Source organism: Triticum urartu, chromosome 7A, assembly GCF_056163025.1.
Source record: "Triticum urartu cultivar PI428250 chromosome 7A, HENAU_Tu73, whole genome shotgun sequence".
NCBI classification, from domain to species: Eukaryota; Viridiplantae; Streptophyta; class Magnoliopsida; order Poales; family Poaceae; genus Triticum; species Triticum urartu.
This window is the reverse complement of record NC_141879.1, coordinates 329,689,897-329,701,613: the sequence shown is the minus strand read 5'-3', so window position 1 is coordinate 329,701,613 and position 11,717 is coordinate 329,689,897. Positions and strand designations below refer to the sequence as shown.

At 47.8% G+C, this 11,717-nt stretch overlaps 1 pseudogene; it reads left to right on the top strand.

Annotated features, from left to right (window-relative positions):
* The first annotated feature begins 1,268 nt into the window (after positions 1-1,268).
* On the top strand, positions 1,269-3,090 carry LOC147959509 (uncharacterized; annotated as a pseudogene).
* The last annotated feature ends 8,627 nt before the right edge of the window (positions 3,091-11,717 follow it).

The following is an 11,717-nucleotide window of genomic DNA, read 5'->3' as shown; positions in this document are numbered from 1 at the left end:
CCCGTTTTAAAACTCAACTAAATAAACCGTATGGATCTTCGATCCATTTAAACCGAGGGAATTCACATGGTGATTCTCTTTATAACATATCCTCCCGATATTAGGGAGCTATGATAAATAATCCATTCTTATGGAATCACCTAAAACACACTTGCAAAATTTCCCCATGCCTTCGTTATCACGCTTCTTGACCTCAAACTTTGTCCGTAAATTCTTTCGTCATTTTTTGGAGCTCCACCAAATATCCGAACATTTTTGGATACCTCTATTTCCTAGCCCTTGTTCAAACCATTTGAATTAAATTCAAATGACCTTGAATTAAATCCTTGCTATCATCCCTCTCCTATTTTTCTTGGAACCAGCGCATTTTTGCGAGTCCGAGAATATTATCTACGTGCGCTAATTCCTTCCCTAACCCCCCTCCCTCTTTCTTTTCTTCTCCAATTTTGTTTTATCCTTAGAAATAAGGGAGAGACAGGAGAGAGTCCAGCAGGCCGGCCTCTAGGGCCCATCCCTAGGCCCAGCCGCGCCCCTGCCTAATCCCTAGGCCATCTACACCTGGGCCGCCCAACCTCCTGCAGCCAGGCCGGCCCATTTGCGTCAAGCCCACCTAACCTAACCTAACCTAACCCTAGGCCCGAGCGAAACCCTCTCTTGGTCGATCCCCTCCTCGTTCGGTCATTCCCACCAGCGCCGCCAACCTCTTCTTTTGCTCTCTTCCTCCTGCGTGCTCTTCTTCTCCAACCTCTCCTTGTCCAGGAGCTCGTCCATCCTCGCGCCAGAGGCTTCCCTGCCGACCTCGTCGACCGCGCAGCTGCCTGCAAGCTCCGTCCAGCGAGGCCCCGCGCCCGTTCCCCATCTCTCTCCCCTCTCCTCGCTCGCGCACCGGAGAGGAGCCCCTTGCGCCAGTTCCTCCCGCGAGCTGCGCGTCCTCCTCCAGCCAGTCGCCGCCCAGTGCCCGGTCTCCATGGTTGCACCCGTTGCCGCCGGCTGACCCCGGTGCTACCCGTCACACACATGCACGCAGAAGAGGATCTCTTCGCCTGCGACCCCTCCGGTTGCCGCGCTACCATCAGGCGCGTCCTCCTTGCGCCCGAAGCTCTTGCTTCCCTCTGTCGCGCCCGACCGCTTGTTTGCCGCTGTAGCTCCCGCCTTTGGTCGGGCATGCTCCTTCTGGACCGCACCATCTTGCCTCCTCACGTGATCGTGGTCCTGCAGAGGCATGCGCTGCCTCACGCGCCTATCAGGAACGCCATGGCCACCGCCCCATGGAATTCTACTGGCCCCGATCCTATCGGGAACCAGACGAGCCACGTGTCTGCTTCCTGCCACTATCCACCACCATCGCCTCCTTGTTGCTGCCCAACCGAGGCCTTGTGATGCTTCGTTTCATAACAAAAGACCATCAAGACCAGCAAGACCCGGACTCCAAACGCCAAGTACTACTACAAACCCAAAGAATACGGATGCAACAAGTCCCCGAGGAGACCCGTTTTTTCCGTCAAGTTCGACTACCCGTATCATCAAGTACCACTACGAACGGAGACCTCGGACACGCCAAGTACCCCTTCGAGCTATCAATACCGCAAGCGCCAAGTTCCACGATGACCCAAGTACCGCGAGAACGTTTGTACCTCTACCGTTGCCGTGGATCCGGCAAGTACCCCTACAACAAGTGTACCTCTACCGCCGTCTTCGGAATCGCTAAGAACGTCAAGCACCCCTTCGAGATGACGAGACCGACAAGTTCAAATGACCCCAAGTACCTCTCAGAAAACGAGAGGTGTACCGCTACCGTCGTAAGAATCGAGACCGACAAGTCCGAAGAAGCAAGTACCACTCTGAACCATGTACGACGACCGTCGCCGAAGACCCGTGTAATGCAAGCGTCAAGTTCAACTACCGTAACGCAAACATCTTTAATCCACCGTCCGAAGAAGCTCCTGTGCTTATGCCCTACGTTCCAGTTAGTTCGGCTAGGGCATAAAGGGAGCACCTCTGCGATTGTTACTGCCGGGTCATCCGGATGTGTACCTCACACTGGGTGAAGCCGAAAGCTAGCGTTCTTAAGGGAATATTCGGTCGGTGGATTAAATATGTTTTTGCATTCACCCCATGGTGAACCTCCAGATGTTACGTATACTATGATTTTTTCCAATCACAGTTCGGACATGCATTTTAATGCAAGCACACCCAGGGAAAGGAACCCTTAATGGAACTATTCTCTCTGCAAGATGTTTCTTACAATCATAACGTAATATAACATAACTAGCCGGATATAACTTGTCTGTTCAAGCAACTATGGCCCCTACGCCTGCTTTCCATGCATACCCCGGTCTATTTTACCGCTCATGTATTTAGAAACACTCCGCACCTTCGGGTCCAGAGGTCAAAGCAAAAAGGTCTTCCATGACAATCCTTTTACAATTAAGCTAGAGTTACATATGTCAAGGAAAGTACATAGTCACTTGGACTCAAAATTTCCTCCTCTATACCGTCCAGCAGGCTGTCTAACTTACAATCCTGCTGGGAATACTTGCAGCTACTTCTACTTGGTCATATACCAAATTAACAGGAACTTCTTTTCCATCTGACCCTAGAGGTCCGACCCGAGTCATATGATTCGGATCAAGCTTGGTATACCGTGTTTTCACCATGGCCCAGGCTTCTCGTACACCTTCCCGGGAGGCCAATATATTCCACAATCTAAAGCGCCGCCGCGCTCCCTTGAATAGCTATATAAGCTCCTCCATCTTTCCTAGAGAGGAGGCAGATGGCCATAAGGCCTTGGCAACACTTCACATCACCTGTCGAGCCTGCTCGTGCACTTACGATAGCTCTTGTAGCAGATCGCTCGAGAATCTGGACATCTCCTCTTCGGGAAGACCGGTCAGCATACCTGTAGACATAACTCTGTCAATCCCCTCTATCTCCGAATTATTCGAAGGTAAGTTCGACCACATACTGAATATGCCGCCTCGCAGCCTTTTTTACGGAGTCAGCCAGCTGGTCCCGTACATCTTTCAGTTCCTCGCCCAGTTGGGTACTGGAATCCTGGAGCTTGTTTTTCTCCTCCACGACTCGTGTTAGCACACGCTCGCCCACGGCTAGTAGTTTTTTGGCTTCTCGTTCTCCGCCTTGAGCGGCTTTCAGTTGCTCTAATGATCCTATTGTGTTAGCATTATTGGTATGCCATTATGTTTTCTCGATGGAGGGGAACATTACTAGGAGGCGCCTTCTTGGATTTCTCCAGTTCGGTATTAGCAGCAGTTAGCTGGGTCCGATACTTTTCTAGTTCCTGAGATAACAAGCTGTTCTTCTTCATAAGTGCCTGATTATACAACGATCCTTAAATCAGTTGTATCAACTGCTTTAAGTCTCAGGGCTACTGGTGTATGATTATTAAATCTACACTTACCCGCATATCTTTCAGATGCTGGTCCGTGGCTCTGGCAAGCCCATCCCAAGCAGCTTGGATGTACGCATCGGCCGAGCTGAAGGCATCAAATGCCTCCTTTGAAAAGTCGGGGTCAGAAAGAGCGGCCCTCCTACGATGATGATTCATGGCGCTCTCCACTTTAGAGTTCATGACGGACATATCGTCTGAATCCTATGTGGAAGGATAGTTCGGCGCCACTCCCGTGTCAGCCCCCGTCCTTAGGGCAGGGTCCGGAACCTGACTAGTGGAGGTACGTCCGGCCGGATCCCCGGACACAGTCCAACAGATACTTTTCTTGATAGAAGCGGCGAATGGTATCACAATTTGATGTGGCGATCAGAAGATGTATTCTTGAAAAGAAAGCATTACCTCTATGACGAGGGTTCTGTCGTGTTATCATTTGCCTTCCTCTTCGAAGATATGCTCGGCACAGGCACCGTTCTCCTCGGAGACACTTCTGGTGCACGTTGTGCCATATGGGAAAAAAGTCATATCGATGCATATAATGGCGAAGAAAAGGTACATATGGGAAAAACGCATATGTGATGAGCTTGATGCTCGGAAAATAAGAATAAGCTTCTGTCCGGGAAGCCCCCAGGTATAATGGACGTGCATGTTCGAGGATGTGTACATCATAGGTGCACGGTTTAGCCGTGCGAAATCTTTAAGGCTTAGAAAAAAAGGAATAAAGAAAAGAGAGGAAAAAATAAATGAAACAACAGGGAGAAGGAGACGAACAAATAGTTCGGCGCTAGGCATAGAATCTTCGGAGTCTGGCCGCGTTCCAGGGGTTCGGCTCTAGGTGATTGTCTGATGCAGCACGCAGGCGGTACGCTCCTCCAGTGAGAACTTCGTTAGTGATGAAGGGACCTTCCCACTTGGGCTTGAGTTTGCCTTTTTCTTCTCCGGCAAGCGTAAAACGAGTTCGCCAACATTATAAGTCTTGGCCCGTACTTCTCACTGTGGGCCTGTTGTTGATAAAATGCGGAGCGGGCTTTTGCAACATCGCGCTCTTCCTCCAGGGCATCTAGGCTGTCCTGCCGATCAAGCTCGGCCTCTCTCTCTCTCTTCATACATGCGCACTCGAGGTGAGTCGTGAATAATATCGCAGGGCAACACAGCCTCCGCGCCGTACACCATGAAGAAAGGTGTATATCCAGTAGTGCAGTTGGGCGTGGTCCGCAGCCCCTAGAGTACGGAGTCAAGCTCCTCAACCCAGTGCTTGTCTGATTCTCTCAAAGACCGTACTAGTCTGGGTTAGATCCCGCTCATAATAAGACCATTGGCCCATTCGACTTGACCGTTTGTTTGCGGGTGATAGACAGAGGCGTAATCGAGCTTAATGCCCAGATTAGCACACCAAGTTTTCACCTCATCGGCTGTGATATTGGAGCCGTTATCGGTGATGATGCTGTGTGGAACACCATAACGGTGCACCACGCTGGATATGAATTCTATCACTGGTCCCGCCTCGGCCGTTTTCATCGGTTTGGACTCTATCCACTTAGTGAATTTATCCACCATGACCAGCAGATACTTTCTCTTATGGCTTCCTCCTTTAAGGGTCTGACCATATCGAGCCCCCAGACCGCGACAGGCCAAGTGATGGGGATCGTTTGTAGAGTGGTGGGGGGCTTATGGCTTTGGTTGGAGAAGAGCTAGCATCCGATGCAATGTTGGACAAGGTCCTGTGCATCTGCTTGGGCCGTCGGCCAGTAGAAACCTGTACGGAAGGCCTTGCTAACAAGGGCCCGAGCTACGGCGTGGTGACCACCGAGACCGGCGTGAATTTTAGCCAAGAGCTGCCGCCCCTCTTCCTCGGAGACACATCTTTGAAGAACTCTGGTAGCTCTTTTCTTGTAGAGCTCTCCGCCGTGAACCTTGTAGGGCTTCGAATGCCGGACAATGCGGCGAGCCTCATTCTGATCTTCTAGGAGTTATCTCCTATTAAGGTAGGCCAAGAAGGGTTCGGTCCATGGGGCAATGACTGCCATGATGAGATGGGTCGACGGTGTTATTTCGGTGGCTGAGCCCCCGATGATATCGTTGTGTTAAGAATCTTGGGTTGTGTTCAGATCCGGACTGGTGTTGCCGCTCTCCCCTTGCCACACCACGGACGGCTTAAAAATCCTTTCCAGAAAGATGTTAGGTGGGACGGGGTCGCGCTTAGCACCGATGCGAGCAAGGACGTCCGCCGCTTGATTACTTTCTCGAGCCACGTGATGAAACTCGAGCCCCTCGAACCGAGCCGACATTTTTAGGACGGTGTTGCGATAAGCCACCATCTTCGGATCTTTGGCATCAAAATCTCCATTTATTTGAGATATTGCGAGGTTTGAGTCCTCGCGCACTTCCAGGAGTTGGCCTCGTATTCGGCTGCGTTATTTGGAGCACGTACTAGACTACGTCTCTAGTGGGGGACGTTAAAACGACGCCCGCTCCTAATCCTGCCAGCATTTTGGAACCATCAAAATACATAACCCAGTTGGAAAATGTGCCGTACTCTTTAGGGAGTTCGGCCTCTGTCCATTCAGCGACGAAGTCCGCCAATACTTCGGATTTGATGGCTCGACGCGGTTTGTATGTTATGTCGAATGGAAGGAGCTCAATGGCCCATTTGGCTATCCGGTCCATAGCATCGCTGTTGTTTATTATGTCATTGAGTGGTACTTCGGAAGCCACAGTGATAGAACATTCTTGCAAGTAGTATCGTAGCTTCCGGGATGCCATGAAGACCGCGTATGCTATCTTTTGGTAATGAGGGTACCGGGATTTGCGTGGTGTGAGGACAGTGGATACGTAGTATACCGGCTTCAGAAGCGGGAATTTGTCTCCGTCCTGCTCTCACTCAACGACGAGCACGGCGCTCACCACCTGGTGCGTTGCCGATATGTATAATAACATTGGTTCGCCGACGTTCGTCGCATCTAGGATTGGGTTGCTCGCAAGAAGGGTTTTTATTTCCTCCAGTCCAGCTGTTGCCTCATCCGTCCACTCGAAATGATCGGTGCGCTGGAGGAGGCGAAATAGTGCCAATGCCCTTTCTCCCAATCTGGAGATAAAGCAGCTTAGAGTTGCCACGCATCCTGCGATTTTTTGGACCTGTTTAAGGTCCGTTGGTGTAGCCAATTGTGACAAAGCTCGGATTTTGGCTGGATTTGCTTCAATTCCTCTATTGGAAACGATGAAGCCCAGCAGCTTTCCAGCAGGGACACCGAAAACACACTTTTCCGGATTGAGCTTGATGTCATATGCATGGAGGTTGTTGAATGTGAGACGTAAATCGTCTATTAGTGAATCGACATGCCTATTTTTAATGACGATGTCGTCCATGTATGCTTCAACTGTCTTGCCGATCTGTTTCTCCAGGCATGTTCGAATCATGCGTTGGTAGGTGGCCCCGGTGTTTTTGAGCCCAAAGGGCATGGTGTTGAAGCAGAATGGCCCATATGGGGTAATGAATGCTGTTGCGGCTTGATCGGACTCCTTCATTTTGATTTGATGGTATCCAGAATATCCATCGAGGAAGCACAGTGAGTCGTGTCCTATGGCAGCATCAATGATCAGGTCGATGCGGGGGAGGGGGAAGGGATCCTTAGGGCAGGCCTTATTGAGGTCCTTGAAATCGGCGCACAGGCGCCAGGATTTATCCTTATTTGGCATCATCACCAAGTTTGCTAGCCAGTACGGGTGTTTTATTTCTCTAATGAATCTGGCCTCGATTAGCTTGGCTAGCTCCGCCCCCATAGCTTGACGTTTGGGTTTGGAAAAGCGCTGTAGTGTTTGCTTGACCGGTTTATATCCCTTCAATATATTGAGGATGTGTTCGGCCAATCTGCGTGGGATTCCTAGCATATCTGAGGGGTGCCAGGCGAATATATCCCAGTTCTCGCGCAGAAACTCCCGTAGAATGGTGTCGACCGTTGGGTCTAGTTGTGCCCCGATAGATGCTATCTTCTTGGGGTCCGTTGGATGGACATGGAATATGACAATTTCTTCTGCTGGTTTGAAGGAGGTGGATTTGGGTCGTTTGTCCAGGATTACATTGTCCCTATCCACCGTGGAGCGTAATGCGGTTAATCTTCGGCCACTAGGGCTTCAGATAATGCCTCAAGGGCCAGAGATGCGGTTTTATTTTTGGCACGGAGTGCTATGCCTGGATCACTGGCGAGAGTGATTATGTCGTTGGGCCCGGACATCTTGACCTTCATATACCCGTAGTGAGGTATAGCTTGGAAGCGTGTAAATGCATCTCACCCCAATAGGGCGTGATATACACTGTTGAAAGGAGCCACTTGGAAGGTTAATTCTTCGGTCCGATAGTTCTCCGGTGTGCCGAATACCACATCGAGCGTGATTTTTCCCGCGCATCGCGCCTCCCGACTAGGAATAATTCCTCAGAAGGTCATGCTACTTTGCTCGATGTGGCTCTTGTCTATTTCGATTTTACTGAGTGTATCCTCGTAAATGAGGTTTAGTCCGCTGCCACTGTCCATGAGAACCTTGGTGAACCAGAAGCAGTCCACGATCAGAGTGAGGACCAAGGCGGCCGGTGCCCAGACTGTCCTGAATTTTGGTTCGTCATCGGTATTGAAAGTTATGGCCGTGTCGTTCCAAAGGTTTGTTGCTGCGATTTGGCATACTTCGGCGAGGTCGCGGAGTGCCCTTTTGTGCTTACTGGTTGAAGCAAAAGTCTCGAAGACCGTCAATACTCTGACGTCATCGTCTTCTGGGGGATATTGCTCTGGGTTGTTTTTGGTGAGGATATCGTCGCCGCTCTTGGCCACCTGCCGGAGTATCCAACATGCTCTAAGGCTGTGGGTTGATATAGTATCTCGTGTTGCGTTTAACTTGCATGGTCCATCGAGCCATCCCTCCAGAACGGTTTCGTGTCCCGTAATGGGCTTATATTTCTTTACCATCGGGCCGGGCGTGCCACGAGGGTGCGTCCTTTTCACCTGAACGAGGGGTTGGGTGGAAACCGGCGGTTCCCAGCGAGCTGCCTGAGTTTTCCAGGCGCTTTCCATTGCGCAGTACTTGTATACTATGGTTGCCAAGTCTGTGAAGCATGATATGCGACGACGGTTGATAGAGTTGAGCATTCCTTCATCCGTGCAATTATTGCGGAACGCTGAGATCGTGTCTTCGGTGCGGTAATCTTCAATCTTATCTTTGACATGGAGGAATCTGGCCCAGAAGTGGTGGACCAATTCCTGAGACTGCTGGCGTATGCCCATGAGAGCGCTTATATCTGGGTGGGTGGGTGGTTTGAAATCCGAACCTGACCCAATTTAGGATCTGGAGTTTGAAGAACTTCCAAACATAGTAGTTCGGGCTCCGGGATGTCAACTGATTTTTTGGGCTGGTCGTCCAGTTCTATGTTTGGAGGACAAGGCATGTATTTCTGCAGGAAGGTGTCCGGCTCTTCAAGCTCAGAGATCTGAACACATTTTGTTCTCAATATAGAGGAAGAGTTGTCGTATTTCTCCTCTACTACCGCTAATTGATGGGTAATCGGTGGAGTTTTAATTTCTCTCTGGTCGGGTTTAAGCCCAATCCGATCATAGTTTGTGGCGACCCCCAGGGCGGCGATGTTATCTAGGAGCTCGTTTAAAGATGACAGCTCCGCCAGATCCATCTGCTTGGAGTATTTGGAGTCAACATGGAGGGGATTTTTGATGACCCGAGAAGTCATCGTCGGCCTAACGGCCGAAAGGGCGGTCATGATGAAGCCGCCCAGCCGGAGGGTTTGTCATGGGGTCAGTGCTCCTCCGGAGGTGACATTGTCCTTGAGAACAAGGCGAGCCATCAATCCAATCTTTCGACGTCACAGCGGAGCTCTCAATGAAAGCACCAATGTTAGTGTCAAAACCGGCGGATCTCGGGTAGGGGGTCCCGAACTGTGCGTCTAAGGTCGATGGTAACAGGAGACAGGGGACACAATGTTTACCCAGGTTCAGGCCCTCTCTATGGAGGTAATACCCTACTTCCTTCTTGATTGATCTTAATGAATATGAGTATTACAAGAGTTGATCTACCACGAGATCGTAATGGCTAAACCCTAAAAGTCTATATCCAGTGTGGTGTCCTCCGTAAGACTCGGAGTGACAATTGCGTAGGATCTTTTCTTGTTCATGCTGAGGTACACAACGTCTAATAACACCATCTACTCCTTCTTTATGAAGGTGTGGGTCATCCCACAAGTAATGTCTTAAATCATAGAAAACCTTTTTATTTTGCTAGTAGGTGAAACTAGGTGGTATAAATTTAGCAACAATATAGTTAGCATAATCAGCATACCATGGAGTATTATGAGAGGCATTTATGACATTTAATTGTTCATTAGGAAAGCTATCATCAATAGGCAGTGGGTCATCAAGAACATTTTATAACCAAGACAAGTTGGTCTACAACGGGGTTCTCAACTCCCTTTCTATCAATAATATGCAAATCAAATTCTTGTAGCAAGAGAATCCATCTAATAAGTCTAGGTTTAGCATCTTTCTTTTCCATAAGATATTTAATAGTGGCGTGACCAGTGTGAACAGTAACTATGGAGTCAACAATATAAGGTCTAAACTTATCACATGCAAATACATCTGCTAAAAATTCCTTTTCAGTAGTAGCATAATTTCCCTGGGCATTGTCTAGAGTTTTACTAGCATACTGAATAACATTTAATTTCTTATCAACTGTTTGTCCTAGAACAACACCAACAACATAATCACTAGCATCACACATAATTTCAAAGGGTAAATTCCAATCAGGTGGCTGAACAATAGGTGCAGAAATCAAGGCTTTCTTAAGTATTTGAAATGCTTCTACACAATTATCAACAAAAACAAAAGGAACATCTTTTTGTAAGAGATTAGTGAGAGGCCTAGAAATTTTAGAGAAGTCTTTAATAAACCTCCTATAGAAACCAGCATGACCAAGGAAACTTTTTATACCTTTGATATCTTTAGGACACGACATCTTTTCAATAGCATCTACTTTAGCTTTATCAACTTCAATACCTCTTTCAGAAACTTTATGCCCCAAGACAATACCTTCATTAACCATAAAGTGGCACTTCTCCCAATTCAAGACAAGATTAGTTTCTTCACATCTCTGCAAAACTCGGTCAAGGTTGCTTAAGCAATCATCAAAAGAAGTTCCATAAACAGAGAAATCATCCATGAAAACCTCAACAATCTTTTCACAAAAATCAGAGAATATAGCAATCATACATCTTTGAAAGGTAGGAGGTGCATTGCATAAACCGAAAGGCATACGTCTATAAGCAAAGGTACTGAAAGGGCAAGTAAAAGTGGTTTTCTCTTGATCCTCTTTTGACACAGGTATTTGAGAGAAACCAGAATAACCATCTACAAAGCAAAAATGTGTATGTTTGGATAATCTTTCTAGCATTTGATCAGTAAAAGGTAGAGGGTGATGATCTTTTCTAGTAGATTTATTCAATTTACGAAAATCAATTACCATTCTATCACTTGTAACAATTCTTTGTGGAATCAATTCATGCTTATCATTAGGAAAAACAGTTATACATACCTTCTTAGGGACACAATGAACATGACTTACCCATTGACTATCAGCAATAGGATAAATTATACCTGCCTATAGAATCTTTAGTATTTCATTTCTTACCACTTCTTTCATCTTAGGATTTAACCGTCGTTGATGATCAACAACTAGTTTAGCATCTTTCTCCAATTTAATTTTGTGCTGACATAGAGTGGGACTAATGCCCTTAAGATCATCAAGAGTATATCCAATAGCTGGATGGTTCTTCTTCAGAGTTTTCAATAATTTCTTTTCTTCATGCTCTGAAAGGTTAGCACTAATAATAACAAGATATATATCTTCTTTTCATCAAGATAAGCATATTTCAAAGTATTCGGTAATTGTTTAAGCTCAAACACGGGATCACCCTTAGGTGAAGGAGGATCCCCAAGGATTTAAATAGGCAAATTGTGTTTCAAAATAGGTCCTTGATTAAAGGGTACTTCATGTATTTCCCTTCTTTCATTCATAAACGTATCATTTGCATGGTCTAGCAAATATTATTCTAAAGGATCATTAGGAGGCACGACAATTGAAGCAAGACCAATAATTTTGTCGGATTTAGGGTTCCGGCAGACCCTTGAGGTTCGAACACTGGGGTGCGCGCGGAGATTTCGCCTCCTACCTACCTGCACCCCTCCGCCTCGCTAAGATCTAAGCTAAGGAAAGAACAGCACAAGAAACACGGGATTTATACTGGTTCGGGCCACCGTTG